This window comes from Nelumbo nucifera, chromosome 4, assembly GCF_055504915.1.
Source record: "Nelumbo nucifera cultivar China Antique chromosome 4, China Antique-T2T, whole genome shotgun sequence".
In the NCBI taxonomy this organism is placed as follows: Eukaryota; Viridiplantae; Streptophyta; class Magnoliopsida; order Proteales; family Nelumbonaceae; genus Nelumbo; species Nelumbo nucifera.
The window spans coordinates 33,097,401-33,115,365 of NC_142652.1; the positions used below are offsets into that span (position 1 = coordinate 33,097,401).

General features: G+C 34.1%; 2 long non-coding RNA genes across 2 annotated transcripts; one reads left to right on the forward strand and one right to left on the reverse strand.

Moving 5' to 3' along the window:
• Positions 1-12,062: 12,062 nt before the first annotated feature.
• LOC148792146 (uncharacterized) lies at positions 12,063-16,364 on the reverse strand. The gene is made up of 4 exons (XR_016085384.1): positions 15,064-16,364; positions 12,903-14,771; positions 12,419-12,586; positions 12,063-12,277 (listed from the first exon to the last, which is right to left on the reverse strand). It is a non-coding gene; the product is annotated as an uncharacterized LOC148792146 (long non-coding RNA).
• Positions 14,102-14,929, forward strand: LOC148792147 (uncharacterized). The gene is made up of 2 exons (XR_016085385.1): positions 14,102-14,241; positions 14,404-14,929. It is a non-coding gene; the product is annotated as an uncharacterized LOC148792147 (long non-coding RNA).
• Positions 16,365-17,965: the final 1,601 nt, after the last annotated feature.

A 17,965-nucleotide genomic window follows, 5' to 3' on the forward strand; every position in this document is an offset into this window, starting at 1 on the left:
TTATAACACATTAAATATATCATATAATTCTATTTATTTTTTTAGTTCATGTGTGACTGTAATAATGTTAAAATATCAATGGTGAGAAATCGGATTTAGTAACTATTCACAGCTGTTAAAGACGGTACAAACGGTGTGATATGGTCTTGTGACATCATTTTTTTTGTTTATAACATTTGCTAAAATTATATTTTCAAAGCAATATTGTATTTGCCTATTTGGTATAAAGAGGGACCCACCAGCTTCCATTATGCATCACGTCGCTGTGTTTTAACGTTATTGGATCAATAATTGATTCCCTATGGCCCACAAAAGATACCGTATCTTTGGGAGTGGTCCACTCTCACCTCTTACCCTCTTAGTCCTTTAGTCCTCTTGACTTGGCTCCATCCGAACAATTTTATAAATATTAATTATAAATTTCACTCTCTAATCTCTCTTATATATTAATTTAAAGAAAATGATTTGAATACATCCAACTTTTGATAAATGGATGATGATTGGATCAGATTCCATGAACATTGCTTTAAAATGCAAATTATTCTATGCATTAATTAAGCTTTAAAAATATTTTGCATAATAAAAAATAAAAGTTAGTTTAAATAGGGTGTCATCGCAGGAATTGAAAGACGCAATTACCTGCTCCACTCATTCCATGTTGATAAATATCACATGAAACGAGCTTACTCGACGACAATTAGAGGTAGGGGTGTTTATTATACGGTTCAAATCGAATTCGTGGTTTGGTTCAATTTATATTTATAAATGGTTTAGTTCGGTGTGAGAATTTTTTAAATTGTGTTTTGTGATTTTGGTTTGGTTTATTGAATTTTATAAACTGAACCAAATTGTAAATCTTAAGTCAAAATTTTATATACATATATAATATGAATATATGATATATAAATATTATATATCTAAATGGAATGCATGGAATTATAAATATATACTTTATTTTATAATAAAATAATAAATAAAAGTTTTAGGTTTTAATTTTTAGGGGGTTATTTGGGCTTTCTAATTAGGTTAAGGCTAAAAAAAATCATAGAATGGTTCAAAGTCCCCAAATCGTATTACAAAACGCACCAAACCGTAATAAAACAGTTTGGTTTGATTTGGTTTCCATACCAAAACGGTTTGGTTCAGTTTAGAAATTTTTTAACCATAATTTACTGGTTTGGTCTGAAATCTTCTCCAAACCACATCGAACAGGACCGTGTACACCCCTAATTAGAGGTACATATGGTGGGGCAAAGGCCTGATTTCATGCCTATATAATGTGTGTGTATGTGTATGTGTGTATATATATATTATAATTTATTAGTAAACCTGCACAAAAAAATCTAATAACCAATATGATGATAGAAGAGATTAAAAGAAATGAAAATAAAGTAATCTTTTGATATTTCGAATTAGGTCAAGTTGGTCCCACTCCAATCCAAACATTATTTTTGGGTGCTTACTTATAATAATTTTATTATTCAACATTTTAATTTTATTAATTTTAAAATCTAAATTTAATGTAATTATTTTGATTAAATTCCATTTAATTAATTATACTTTCTTTTATTTCAATTAATTATAATTTTTTCCTAGTGCTTAGCTTTTAACTTTTATCTATTAACTAGGAAAGACCCCCGTATTAAGGACGGGACCATTAATCTGAATTATTTCAATTTTTAAATATTTATATTAGACATTTAGGTTAGGCTTTTTAGAGACTTACCATGTTTTATCAAGAGAATGGCCCCATACTAAGGAGCAACTACAATATCATTTAATTTGAAATTTACTATTCAACTATAAAAAATAAATTAGAAAAATTAACATGCATGGGTCTTAAATCTTTGTAATTGACAATCTATTCTATCCTATTTTGTTTGAAAATCATTATTAATTTATATTGTTTTTAATATGATTTAAGAGATTAAATAAGGTCTTATTTGTAAGCAGTAACCCACTTTAATTGGTATTTGCTATTTATTTGATAAATTTATTTTTAAAAACTAAATTAAGCTAAACATCCAAAAAAAAGTTAAATCTAGTTTGCAATTAATAAACTATTTCATCTAAAAGAATGAAACTTAATTGTTAGTCATTTTTATGAACTTCATTTATTTTTATTTTTATCCATTTAATATTTTGAATATTTTTAAATTATATCATTTGTTTAATCGTTACTTTTGAAATAGTTGTGTTTGAATAAAATTCAATTACTACTATAACATTTGAAGTGGCCACTTTTTAGGGATTAGTTTGCTACTTGTGTGAATTTTAATAATGTGGAGTTATCACTTTTTTGTGAGTGAATAGACTTTTTTTAAAAGTGAGAGTTTAACCTCTTTTAAGATTTTACCTGTTGAAATTTTACAATGCCATGCGTCTGAAGGGTGGGGGTTATTGTCTAAAGACCTTCCTTTGTATGAGTTTCATGTATGGTTGACATGGGCCATTATTATTAACTAAACACCCACCAGCACAACCACTACTTTATTTATCCGATTTCCTTGGCCCCGGATAGAAGCTCTTCAAATTAGGTACTTGATTTAGTACCCTTAAACCACAATATACATTGGAAGAAGGACACTACTGCTACAAAGGAAAATTATAGCATGGTTTATTTAATATACTTGCAAAAGCAAGACTAAGGTCTATCTTTTTTATTCTTTTTATTACATGCTTCTAATTCCCCTCTACAATGCCACATTTTCCACATAAAATTTTTATACTTATCCAAAGTTTTTTTATTTTTTTGTTTCATCGGCTACACAAAACAGCAGTAGTATATTTTTTATTATCCTCCATACGCAGAACCCCCAACCATAGTGATGGTGGAATTTCAACACAGTAGTGAATTTGATTAGAGAAGCTCAACTTGGTTTGGATGGTGCCACCACCTTCCACCTACCCTTAGAGTCTATTTTATTTTTTCCACTTTCTCTATCTAAACCATACTTTTTCTCAACCCCACCCCTTCATTGAATGATGGGTCTCCCAAGTACTTTGTTTTTATTTTTTTTTAATGAAATAGACATTCTCATGATTTTTTTATGAATAGATATTTTCATAATTCTAGCTATTATGTTTTTATATTTATTGGAGAGATTCTTTTAAAGAAAAAAATAGTACAGATTTGTATGTTGAATTTATTATTTTCTAGATCTCTTTCCCAGAAATAAGGAGGATGGTAACAAGTATAGTACTCATGGAGGTCCCACCACCTATGTCCTAGCTAGTTTGTCATATTATGTGCATAAGACGTGACTCTTTATGATTATATAAATAGTAGAACACTGGTTCTGTAAAGTTGGTCATCACGTTTCTAAATGATAATGATAGAAATGTTACATAAACACTTCATCTAAATATGTGATAATCGGATCGATTCCAAGTATCATTGACAGGTCTACCTGCTTGGTTAGATTCTTTTTTTATAATATTTTATCTTTTTGGTGTTTTTTTCTATTAATTTATCAAAAAATATAAGATTTAAATAGAGGGAATTGAATGAGATGAAAAGTAGTAGTTCAATTTACAATTTAAATCTCACAATTAAATAGAGACTAAATTCAAAAATGCGTATTTTATTCAAATGAAAGTTTCACAATCTTACACATATTTTTAATAGTAGTGTAAATATAGAATTTTAAATGTGTTCAATTTTTCTATATTTTCTTTATATTTTGTGTAAAAATAATTCCGATATGTCGCATTTACTTTTTGTTTAATATGATAATTAATTAATATTATACATGTGCTTGTATGTTTCTTTTTGCAACACTTATGTATTTTTTTCATTTGTTTATTTTATTATTTTTACTATTTATTTATGACATTAAATGTTAATACATTTGACCCAAAAGTTGAACTATTGATCTTTGCCAAATAGTAAAATAATTTTATTTTTGGTTAGTTCTAAAATAAGTATTTCATTTTCATTATCAATAAAAATAATTTTTCATTACACTTATTTTTTTAATTTAATTAATAAAAGTATCATAAATGTGTCTATTTTTTCTACATTTTTATAGTTTTCTATATTTATTTCTATTTTAAAAACTTTATTACCTAACCATGACTTCATAGGCTGATTAATTTGATTTAAATGGTTGAATTGCTTAGCCATCGCTTAGATAAAGAATGTTTTTGTTTTTTAGCCAATTTTAAAATATATGGGTTTATATTATTGGTGAAAAATAACTTAAATATAAGATTTAATAAGAGAAAAAGGGAGTTAATACCTTTTAGTATAAGGCTTAATGAAAGGGGATTAAATGAGGTGGAAAGTAATAACTGAAATTACATTTTCAACCTTTACAATTAGAGATGTAATAAATAGATAAATATGAGCATTATAGTAGCCATCAAAAGTTGGCATTAAATCTGTAATAAAATGGCTTGCATACCCTTTATCAAACAAAGAAATAGATGGTAATTTTAGTCCAAAAAAACTTCCACTCTACATCTACACTTTTATATATGGTATAGATCTTTTTCCTTTGTTCATTTATTAGAAAAATGTAAGATTTAAAGAGAGGGAATTGAATGAGATGAAAAGTGGTAGTTCAATTTACAATTAAATATAGACTAAATTAAAAAAAATGAGTATTTTAGTCAATATTTTAAAAATCGGACCAGACTGGATAGCTAAACTATTTTGGCCTGAGAACTGGTCAGGCCACCGGTTTTGTTTTGGCCCTAAATTGCTATTTTACAAAAAAAAAAAAAAAAACAGTTGAAATGGTTAGAGAAATGTTGACCTAAATAGTTTAACCATTAAAATGTTTGACCCATTTAATGGTTCTTAGGTTTCTTTCAAACTAATTCCAAAATTTTTATTTATTTTAAAAACAGAAATTAGAAAACAAAAAAAAAGATAAAAGAAACTTTCATATCTCAAAATCTTATTCGATTATTCACAATGGCCAAAATTAATTAGGGTTTTAGTTATTCCATTTTGATTTTGAGTTTTCTTATTTCTGTGATTTTTTTTAAGTTAAAAAAAATTGCAACTCAATGAAGAAATTGAAAAATTGATGCAATAGATGAGAGATCAAACACCAATCTTATATACACCACTGAATCAAATGGTCTATGATTTAAGAGAGATGTAAGAAGAGGGCAAGCGGTGTTGTAGCGACGATTGAACCGCTAACTTGGAAACCAGAAGCCAAAGCGATTTTGTTTTTGGGTCGATTTTTAAAGCATTAATTTTAGTCAAAAGAAAGTTTCACAATCTTATTTATATTTTTAATAGAAATGTAAATATAGAATTATAGAACTGTTCAAAATTTTTTATATTTCTGTTTAAAAATAATTCTGATATGTCACACTTACTTTTTGTTTAATATGATAATTAATTAATATTATACATATGCTTGAATGTTTTTTTGCAACATTTATGTTTTTTATATTTTATTATTTATTTATGACATTAAATGTTAATACATTTGACCCAAAGGTTGAACTTTTGATTTTTGCCAAATAGTAAAATAATTCCGTTTTTGGTCAGTTCTAAAGTATGTATTTCATTTTCATTATCAATAAAAGTAATTCTTTTTGTTACACATTATTTTAATTTGATTAATAAAAGTACCATAAATGTGTCTAATTTTCTCTACACTTATGTAATTTTCTATATTTATTTCTATTTTAAAAAAATTATTACCTAACTATGACTTCATAGGTTTATTAATTTGATTCTAATGGTTGAATTGCTTAGTCATCACTTGGTTAAAGAATGTTCTTGTTTTTAGCCAGTTTTAAAATGAGTTTTGTATTGTTAAAAATATTGAGATAGATCTAATTAGTACCATTTATTGATGAAAAATAACTTAAATATAGGACTTAATACGAGAAAATGAGAATTAATACCTTTAAGTATAAGATTTAATGAGAGGGGATTAAGTAAGGTAGAAAGTAATAATTGAAGTTACATTTTCAATCCTTACAATTAGAGATGGATAAATACACAAATATGACCATTATAGTAGTTGTTAAAACTATAATAAAATAACTTTTATACCCTTTCTCAAACAAAAAAATAAAGGATAATTTTGGTTCAAAAAAGTTTCATACTACATTGTGAAACAAAATTAGCTACGTTCACATCGAACCACTATTATCGTATTGCAAATATTTTTAAGTCTACACTGATCAAACAATTAATCAATGGGCAAATTTTTTAAATTATCCCTAATGTTTAGTTAATTAACTAACTTTCTCTTTTGCCGTTAACTTTCCTTCACACTTCACGCTTCGCTTACATGTGACATCATGTCACTGGTAATTTTTTAAAATTCCTAAAATACCCTTCTTGTGACATATTCATCGTCCTCAACCTTGAGAGGAAGAGCATAGCGGCAATGTCAAGAACCCCTTCTCCTCCCGATTCCTCTCTATCCTCTCACTACTATCTCCATCTTTCCCTTTTCTCCCCTATTTCATTTCCATCTTCCTTTCCCACCATAGGGCCTTTGTTCATAAGGAGTTGCAGCAGCGGTTCACCTCTCTTGTTCTCGATGCTCACCAACTGTGCCTATCAGACCTGGCAAAGCACAGCACCAGATGATATGATGCCCGCCTACCATAAGTTGTCGGAGTTGGACACAAGTCGCCGGAGCCAAAATTCTAAATGATAGAATTCTGAAATGCCACTACTGAGATCCGTCACCCTCTAGGTCTCCACATCTTGACATCTTCTCAGAAGAGTTCCGGGCACAGATTTCTCAATTACCCAGGCGAATGCCTCTCATAAGAGCTCCGTAACCTAGGTGAAGATTTCCGCATCTCAACATCGTCTCTCTTGTTTGGTTCCTGCGACCGGCCAATTTAGTTACTTCAATTCGTTGGCAACCCTGTAAACTGGGGCATGGAATTTGGCCTTGAATGCAGCAGAGAAGATAATTGCCACCGGTGGGTCCCAGGAGTCTTCTTGTTGGCGTATTCATACAAGCTAGATTTTGGTAGAAAGTGGGTAGTCACCACCAATGTTGAATCCGAGCCAGAAGCGGAAGAAATAGAGAGTGGCCATTATAGCTTTTGCATCTTGTCCAAATGAAAGCCCGGAAAAGATTGAGCATGAGGGTCATGCCATAGAGATACGCTTACGACCCATCTTATCACAGAGCCAGTCGAAGAAAAGTTGGCCGATGAGTGTGCCACAGAATGCAACGCCATTGACAGTGGTTGATACATTGGGAGGTAGGCTTCCTGCTTAGTCGACCCATCAACAAGGTACTATATCTGACCAATCGATTTGGTGACGAGTGAGAGGCAGTAGCAGTACAGATCATAGGCATCCGTAAAGAAAAACCCATGCCTGCAATTACGATTGTAGTGAAATGGTACCATTGTATCTTCTTTTGATTAAGTGCTTTAAATACCTTCTCTATGCCAAAAACGTAAAACCAGAACTTTGTTTGTTTCTGTGGTGAAACAAACAAAGAGAGGTGCACTGTGTTGGAGCCGATGATAACAAACTCATTGAAAAAACAGTTGAAAAAACTCATTGAAAAAACAGTCGACTATAACAAACTCATTGAAAAAACAGTCGACTATAACAAACTCATTGAAAAAACAGTTGGCCATGTGTTGGAGCCGATGATAACAAGAGAGGTGCACTGCTATTGTTTCATGTATGAATAGAGGTCCTACGGAGGGAAAGGAATGGGGGAGGGAAAAATTTTCATCAATTGGGTTTTGTTTTGAAATTTTGAGGAATAGTGGAAGGTAAATTTGACATTTCATTTTTTTTTGTTAGCACTAACCGTCAATATCAATCGTAAGAAACAATAGGGATATTTTAAGACAATATGTAAACAGTAAAAGTAGAGTTAATTAAATAGCTAAACCATAAGGATAGTTTAAGAAATTTGCCCTTAATCAATTCAGGTTTTATGTAACATGGAATCCTAATATTTATACTCTAGGGAAATGTTTGCAAAACTAGGTTGAGCATCAATCTTGAAAAGGGAGGTTCATGGTTTAGAGGTTCAACCAAATTATTATGGAATATATACATAATAATATTAATTATATACATATATACAAAATATATAATTATATTCTGATATAACATATATTATTTTATTCTAATTTTAATTTTTTAATATAAAAAATTAGAATTAAGACAAAAAGGCTTTTTTTACACATAAATAGTGGGGCATGGTGCCTTATCATCACATAGATCACAAAAAGCTAGCCCAGACAATCGAATGCGAAGTTATGACCCTCAAAAGTTTGAATTTATGTGTAAAAAAATGAAATAAAACCACCTACTTTTTTTTGAAACCGGAACCAGTTCATTGGTTTTCCAATTGGACTAGCTGAATCATCAAGTTTGACCAATTTTTAACACATTCTTGTTTGGGGTATGACCAAATTGGCTAGAGGACAATCATGATTCAACCAATCCAACTGACCTATATCTAGTCTAGTTTTCTAAACATTACTCTAATGGGGTGTTCTTTTTTTGAATTTTGAGAGGGGGAAAAGTTGGTCAATGGGATTTTGGTTGCCATTGACCAAGAATCCCATGTTTTTTTTTTTTTTTTTCAGATTAATGTGGGGACTAGGTAAGGTTTATTTTCATGGGTATCACTTAAATAACTTTCCCACTTAGGGGGAAAGTTTCCAACACTTGAGTGGGACAAAAATGCCCCTTTTAATAATGATTTTTTATGGTTAAAATGGTTATTTCCTTTTTTTACTTGGGAAATAAAAGAACATGGGTAAATACACTTGCCTGGGTAAGTGTTTCCCAAGTAATTGCATTTACCCGGGTAAGTAACTTACCGAAAAGCGAACGGGGCCGAAGAGTCTGTTTAGAATTGTTTTTTAAATGTAAATGGTATAGTAATCAAAACCTATATGTTGCTTTGATGATCCGGTTGTTGAGATGGTCACTTGCACCCCTCCAAATAGGAGATATAGGATCAAACATGTGGAATCACAATTCACGACCTCTCCAACTTCCTGATATAACCAATGGGTCTTACATGCACCTTGCTCTACTCCACCCCAAATTCCCCCCGTAATGAGTACGGATGGCAATTTTCCCCATCCTCGATGTAGACTTGTTCATGGGCCGAACTAGGCTTTGCCTCTTTATCAATAGAAAATGTGCAGGCCGCAGGCCTGAGCCCAAGCCCGAAGCCCGACCTGTACACAAAATGTCTTATTTTTAGTGTACTTTTATAAACTAATATTATATTAATTTAGTAATAATTTAATAAATTAATAAACTAATTTGTATTTCCTAATAGTAAATTAATATTTATTAATAATTTAAGAAACAAATATATATTATTTATATTTACTATATATAACATAAATGCTTTTTTATTATATGTAATAGTATCGGGCTAGGCATATTAGAGAAAGCACGAGCCTGGCCTAAAAAATGACTAGGCCTGGTATTTAAAGCCCGAGCCCAAGCCTGTAGTCTTGAAGTTTTGTTCAAGCTCGAAAAATAAAGGGCTGGGTCGTCGGGCTACCTGGCCCATGAACAGGTCTACCCCGATGGGGACCCGTCTTCCCCGACCCCTTCGGGTCGGGGATGGGGATTTAGGTCCCCACCCTGCCCCGACCCCGATTATATATATATTTATATATTTATTATATTGTTTATATTATATCAAAATATATTTAAAACATTATTTATAATTTAAAATTGTTATTTATTTTAAGTAAAAATACTATTGTCTAAAAAAATTTGGAGATTCGGGTCTCTACAAAAACCCATTCCATTGGGAATTAGGGATGGAGGACAAATTTTATTCCCAACGGGGATTGGAGATGGGGATGTGAATTGATGGTGCACGACCTGGTCACTCCTAGCTGGCAGCGGCTGCGCTCCTAGCTGGCGACGGACGAGATACCTGTGAAGAAGAAGGATCCTCGGGAAGCTCTCCCTGTGGAAATACTCCGATGCTTAAGTTAGTAGCAGGAAGAGAGTTGTAGAGTAGAGCAAAAATGAAAGGGCTAGAGTACAGATAACGCCAGTTACCTTTACTCTTGGGGGCCGGAGCTCTTATATACTGATGTCTTGTCAAATCAGGCATAACCACCTCTGATTCTCTGCCGCAGCTGTTACTTGCCAGGGCTGAGCTAGTGGGCATAGGTAACCATTGCAGTGTACGGTCCTGCCAGGCAAGGGACACCTCTCAGGGCTGGCAGGCACGACGCCGCCTAGCGAGAGACGTGGGTGCAGTCTCCAGATGTGGCAGATACGGTTGTCAGGTAGGAGATCTTTCAGTGATACGCCGAGCTGCTCTGCCCCAAGCTACCTCGTGCCGAGCTACCTTGTACTGAGCTCCCCTATGCCGAGGTGCTTCTACCCGAGGTGGCCTACTTGAGTTTGGTCGGGCGAGTTTACTCTTATGAGGCTCCCGAGCTCAACCCGAAGTACCTTGAGCTCGGGAGATTTCCATCTTGGAAGAATCTTAGCTCGGGGTAATCAGAGTGTCATCTTGTAGCGAGCTGCCACGCTGGATCTTGGCGGACTGGTCGCATTGAGTTGTCACTTATGCTGAATCATGTCCACGTGTCCTCTTATGATGAGGTCGAGCCAAATCACCCTCCATCATGAATTTTTCAAAATCAGGGTCAGAGATGGAGAATATGATCCCCACTCCATTGCCATTCATAATAATGCATAGTATGTAATGCCAAAAACGATGAAGACAGAACACTCTTGGCATGGTCAATCAGTTTTGAAGCAGATAAAAGCAATGGTGAGAGTATATGTCAAGAAGATTCAAGCCCTATTTGTATTGCGGAATGCATGAACTGGCCTTATAGTGCGCTAAGCTACTTTTCAAAATAGTTGTTTTTTTTTTTTTTTTTTTTTTTTTTTTATTACTTTAACCTCTTTATAAATGATTGTAAATGATATTTATATAATGCCTATTCCTAAGTAGAAATCTTTAAAAAATATTTACTTTTCCTATCCCTCGTTCAACCTATAAGACAAGAAAGAAAGGACCTGATTTTTTTAGGGTGGGGTGGGGTGATGAATTTTTATTTCATTGATTTTTTTTTTGTGCAATACGGTAACTGAAATGAATATGAAAAATTTGGGATTTTTTCACTTATTTAGTGAAAATAAATAATATAAAATATAAAAATATAGAATTACACAGCATTAATGGAACAAACAAATCTTGTAATAAATGTGCCCAATGATTTCAAAATTTCAAAGAAAAATAATTGAATTTAGATCAAGCCAATCAAAGATATGGAATGGCTGATATTCGTGGGCTTTTTATGGATATTTTATTTGTCTTCAAAATGCAGTTCAGTTTTTAAATGGTCATTTGTCTTTTCCCTACTTTTTTAGGCTATAGATTTTACCATAATTAAATTGATTCAAATCAGCCTCTTTAAAAAGCCAATCAAGGCTACAGTTTCTTTAAAAAGGAAAAGGTAAATGAATTATTTAAAGAAATGAGTGGATTCTGAAAAAAAAACAAAAAGGAGATAATTACATCCGAGTACTTTCAATGGGGAATTCAGTAGAACTCATCCTATGCTAGAAGTTCACAAATATTAATACATCTTTGGCAAGCACTCAGCCTATTCACCTCACCTGTCTTATAAGGGGAAAAAAAGGAAAAAAAAAACTGCATAAGAAACAAATTGATGATGCAATAGTTCAATTAGGTTGTATTCGGTTTGATAGAATTGAGCAAGAGACAAAATGTTGAAGGAAGGTTATCAAGCCATTTCCTCAACTTTCTGTTTCTTATGGAAAAATGCCTAATCAGTACCTGTATTTTTTCTTGAGTGATTATTTTGTCTTCAAACTTTAAAATGCAACAATTCACAACAATTCAGTACCCTAATTTGCAAAATGCAATAATATAGCATTAGTCATTAATCAGTCGTTAATAAGTAGTATGTGAAAAGATACAAATTATCATCTAATTTTCTTTATCAATCATCCACTAAAATCAGAACCAACCCTCAAATTTGTTATCCCTTTTAATTTTTCCCTAATCAAATAACAAACTATAGTACTATGCTTAGAAAATAACTCGCATTGTCCAGAAATTCAGATATACAAAGAAAAGAAAAAGGTTTAACTTTTTACTCTTAATATCAATAAAAATAACATTTTTTTATATAATAACGAGAATGCTATAACTTTTTTAAAAAAATGTCAAACAAGTTTATTGGGTACTGTTGCTCGTCTTCCTCCTCGTCTGTATTCATAACTTTCACCAGAAGCCCAAAAAACTTTGGCAAACTAGCTAGAAGGCTAGAACCCCATCAACTGTCAAAAAGAAAAAAAAATAATAATAAATAAGAAGAAAAAAAAGACTGATCAGCGTCTCCGGTAAATCTTAGCTTGAAGGACATTACATAAGAATTCAAGGTTGAGAGATTCCTTTATTTATTTTTCGAGGTCACATACTCATAGAGGACGAGGCTCGGTGACTCGTTGAACTTCCGTTTTGAAGAAAAGAATGCAAAACTTGTTGATCGAAAAGTAGAGGAACCCTCCTTGCGACTGAGTGACAAACGATTCAAAACTCTTCCCAACAATGCAGTGCCAAACTGGGCCGTACAACGCATCGAATTCCTGCAAAATTGAGTCATCATCAATTCACCATGGTTAAGGGACAAAGTAAGTGCATGCAACCGCTTTCAGCTTTCTTGATGGGCTGCTGCGTCTGTGGTCTCAATCCGAAACCCAAACGTTAACGTACATCGACTCCTCGTTAATCTCCGGAAGTAACCCAAAGAGAGAACTTAAATCAGTTCTTTTCCTGTTTTCCAGAGCTGAATACCATCTACTCAGATGGGTGGACTGTGAGTAATCGAGCTATAGCTAAAACAGTTGGTGGTTAAGATGATTTTTTTTTTCTTATTTTAGATATAACTCTACTAAATCGTACCTTCTTGAGAACGAGAACCATGGGGGTGGGGTTAGGCCGTGAGCTATTTGAGGCGGCATCAATAAGTGCTCTAGCCTGTCGGAACACTCTCTCTTGCATGGCTGCTGGCATATCGGCCGTTTTCAGCCGTATGTTTAGTTCCACAGCGATCGCTGCCAACTTTGCCTCCGGAGGCATACCCGTACCCGAGATGGGTAGAGTATTCCCTCCTGTTTTTTCTTTCGTCTTCGACTTCCGTTCCATATCCTGCAACTATTTTTCTCCAAGAGAGAGAAGTCGGTAGTTGAATTCTAGAAGTTGGTTTCGATGAACTTTCTGACTTCGACTTCCATGTCCTGCAGGCATTTTCTCCAACTCTTTTACTGTTTGATCACGAATCTGTTTGCCAAAGTTCTATGATTCCTGGTGAAGTTCCGTTCGTATGAATACAGAGGAGGAAGACCAGCAACAGTACCCAATGCCCATATTTGAAAATTTTTCAAAAACATTATCTCATTTAGTTATTATATTAATTATTATGGGCAAAAAGTTGTCCTTATATGCAAATGCAAGAAACCCAAAAGAAAACGATGGAGAGAGAGAGAGAAAAGTTAGGTGAGAGGGGGAGGGTGGTTACTTTCGAGTTCACATCTGAGCCACACAATGGGGCGCTCCACAATGTCCCACAGCGCATTTCCGCCGTGTATTGGGAACATTATCGGCTCCACAATGTCCCACAGCGCATTTCCGCCGTGTATTGGGAACATTATCGGTGGATGCTCCCAATACAAGGCGGGATTGCTCTGTGGGACGTTGTGGGGCGCAAATCTGAACTCGCTACTTTCATCCATAAGATGTCTAGCTTCTCATTATCTCATTATCCTTTTAGTGGACCCCACCGAGGCAAAGTGGCTACTAGCCTACGGGTTCGCATCCGCCGCATCCCACACGTTGTGGGTGCGCCGCATGTCCGCCCACACGCGAATTAAAGAGACTCGTGCGGATTTCACGGGACGGCTATTAATTCCGCCCATTAGCTCCCTCGCACCCAAAAGGGCATCATCCCCTTATTCTGGCTTCGTATCCTCTCTCTCCAATTTCAGACCTGAAACCCTCTACCTTCCGTAACCCGCTGAAGATTGCCCCCTTCGAGTTCCGCTGGTCAACGGCAATGATCATTCCGACAGGAGGTAAGTATTCCTCGACTTTCATAATTTTTTCTCATTTTCTTTCTTGTTTTTTCTTTTTATTTTTTCTCATTTTCTACCATTCTCGTATCTGAAACCCGTCGGAGTGAGAGCCCCCTTCAAGTTCCACCGATTGACGCCGATGGTCGTTCCGGTAGATTCATTTACCAGATGTAAGTTTCAAAACTGTATGCACACACTAGTGTGATTTCATGCTTTTGCGCACTAGCTGACACAAGGAACCAAACATTGGAATTGGAAATGACTACTAGTTATATATTTCGGTCAATCCACTTGGGATGCTGCTGCTAATTATTTATTTACACAAATGTTAGATTAGTCGTCTTCAAGCAAGTAAGGACAGTTACAGCCAGCATCCGCACCTTCACTCTCCTCACTGTCTCTCAGTTTTCGCAAGTGAAGGGGGGCCTTGATCTTTTGCACCGTGCAAGATATGAGGTTGTTGACGGTCTCAACCGACTCCACGGTGAGATTAGCCGTCGGCAGATTATTGATTAGTATCTGAAACGCCACTGTCAGTAGCGACCCACCCACACCCTCTACGAGCTTCCGTTGGCGTTAGCATGGTGATGGTTGCTGTTGATGGGACCACGTGATCCGGGACCATCTGGTACAATAGCAAATCCCGAGGGCAGCAGTGCCACGTACGCCGAATCACTGCCGTTCATCACTACATGCATGGCTGGAATGAAAACCGGAGCATACACCACCAGGGATCCAGTAATTAAAATTTTTGTGAAAAAGAAGGAAAAAATTGTAAAGATTGCAGGTAAGAAGCTTTTTAAAGGAACCATCTATATGAAGAAATCAGTTGATTTCGTTACAGTGAAGAAAAACAAAGTCAAAACAAACAAACTCGAAGGGGGCTCCCACTCCGGTGGGTTTCACATGTGAGAACCGTAGAAAATGAGAAAAAAAAGAAAAAAACGAAGATAGAAAATGAAAAAAACTTATGGAACGTCGAGAATACTTACCTCCTGCCGGAACGGTTGTCGGTGTCGACTGGTAGAATTCAAAGGTGGGCAATCTGTTACGGAAGGTGGAGGATTTAAGCTCTGAGATTGGAGTTAGAGAAAGAGGATACGAACCCAAAATAACCCAGAATAAGGGGATGATGCCCTTTTGGGCGAGAGGGAGCTAAGGGGGCGGAACCAATAGCCGTCCCATGAACTACACACGAGTCTCTTTAATTCACGTTTGGGCACACACGCGGCGCGCTCACAATGCGTGGGATGTATTTGGGGGCCACGCGGGGCGGATGCGAACCCCTGGCCTACTACCATTCGACACTTCAAACAATGATAAAATGTGGCGTCACCCATGTCAATCTCCTCCACCCCGGCCCCAAACCTTCTCTCTCTTCTTCCGTCGGGAACCCATCATAAACACTGAACCCACCACCGTAGTCTCTGCTGCGGCTACCATCGTCCTGGGCTGTACCTCCTCCGGCGCTATTGGAACCTAGTGGGCATAACTAGCTGCTGCAGCCTAAAAGGGGTTAGGTCTCCAACCGAGGGAATATCCGGAGGTGTTGTGGGAAAGCTGAGCTTGCACAAGGGTCCACGCAAGCGGAAAACGGTTGCATCATAGGGTGGTTGATCCTGGACAAGTGGTTCTCATCCGGGAGCTTAACAAAATTAGGAGAGTGGTTGATCTTCATGCTGATCTTCCGAATTCCTTTACAAAATCTGTTGAACCTTCATCCGATGGGGATTCAGGTGAGACATTGAAATCGGACGGGAAAACAAGACACAAAAGAATTAGGCCCGACTAGGAGCTGGAACTTTGGGCACACCGCATCTGTATTAGGCATTTACTCGATACAGTTCTCATTAGAATATATATATAAAACAAGAATGATCTAGAGCAATTCCAACCATCCAATGAGTGGGTCTATCAGAAAAAATCGGTTTGTAGTGTTTGTGATGGATAATTCGGGCTTTGTTTCATCTTTTTGAGTAAGAAGATAATGGACAGTGTGCTTTGAAAGTTTGGATAGGTAGATTGTTATGAGGTCATGTTTCATCTTTTCAGAAGTCTTAAATTGCATATGAGGTCATGTTATATACATAAATGATGTCATTAAGATAGGTAGATTGTCGCATTTTGAAAGTTTGGATATTGGATTGTCACATTTTAAAAATTTGATGATCAAATTGTCACTCAAGCCAAAATTTCCTTTCTCTTATTTATTTCTATTAAACCAAATATAGCCTTGTCTCTTCTGAAAAATTATTTGTAGTCATTTATGGTGGAAAAATTGTGGTCTTACATTCCCACATTATTAGTTTTCTCAAAAACGTTTATACTTGATTGATGCATTAAAAATCAGGAGAGTTGTTTGAATTGTATAGATAACCCCATAAGTCAGTTTATTGTTGCTTATTCTTGCTAGGTGCCATTAGGTAGTGCATAGGATTTGAAGCTAAAAGTGCTTCCTTTAAGCAAGAAACATGAAAAGGACTTCTTCACTTTTACCAAAATCAAGACACAAGCAAAATTTAAAGTATCAGAAATGCCAAGTGTATTGGAAAATCAATTAATTTTAAGAGACGTATCAGGATTCGCCTTGTATATACATGCGTATCGAAGAAAAACTAAGATACGCATAGATACACTTGGAAACACTATAAATACTTTAATAAATCATAAAAATACATCAACAATACTAAATATAGGACTTCAATGAGGTGTATATACATTAAATTAATATATTTTAATGGTTTTATGAAGAAATATATTATAGCTAATTATAATTTCATTAAAAATCCTATACTTAACTATAATTTATAAATTATAATTCTTATGTTTTAATGCTTTATGGGATGGGAAAAACCCAACTCCTATCCAACCATAAAACATGCATTGGCACAGCTTCTATGTAAAAATATAATTAATAATTATTATTTATTATTTGTTTCTAAAAATTTTAAAAAATAAATAAATATTATATAATATATTCAAAAAATAGTTATTAAAGAAGAAATTTCAATTGCTTTGTGGATATGATAGATCATCCATAGAATTATAATATATTCAGTCATTGTGATCGAGTGATAAAATATATTTAATGAATTAATTATTTTTTTAATTCTAAAAATACAAAAATAAAAAAATAATTATTAAAGAAGAAATTCCAATTGATCGGTGGATATGATAGATCATCCATAGAATTATAATATATTCAATTATTGTGATTAAATGATAAAATATAATTAATTATTATTTATTTTTTTAATTCTAAAAATATAAAAAATAAAAAAAATATTAAAGAAGAAATTTCAATTGTTCTATGGATACGATAAATAGATCCATAGATTTAAAGCATATTTAGTCTTTATAGACAGAGAAAAAAATTACATTTTCAATTTTTTTATTAATTTATATTTTTCTCAAATATCTTCATGAAATTTCCATAAATCTACTGATCACACAAAAAAAAAAAATTGTGATTTTGAATCTAATAAGAAATGAATGTCAACATAAATTTAAACATTCAAGAAAAAAAAATCACAAGATATTATAAAAAAGTGAAAAAATTTACTTATTTTTTCCATATTTTTTCAAAATTTGAAAATTCTTTAAAAAAATTAACGATTCACACTTGTTTCTTGTAAACATTTGCAAATCTACACTCTGGAATGAAGTTTGGAGTTCTAGAGTCATTTGGGGGTGAAAGAAAGCTTATTTCAGGGAAAAGAAACTTGCTTCCCCCCTTTTTTTAGTTTTTGGCCATATCTTTTTCATCAATACGCTACTAATACGCCCCGATATGGATCCGATACGCATAAAAAAGATGAAACACCCGATTTCTATGCGTATCCCGTATCTATTTTTCAAAGATAAAATATATGATACGCTCCGCATCAAGCATAT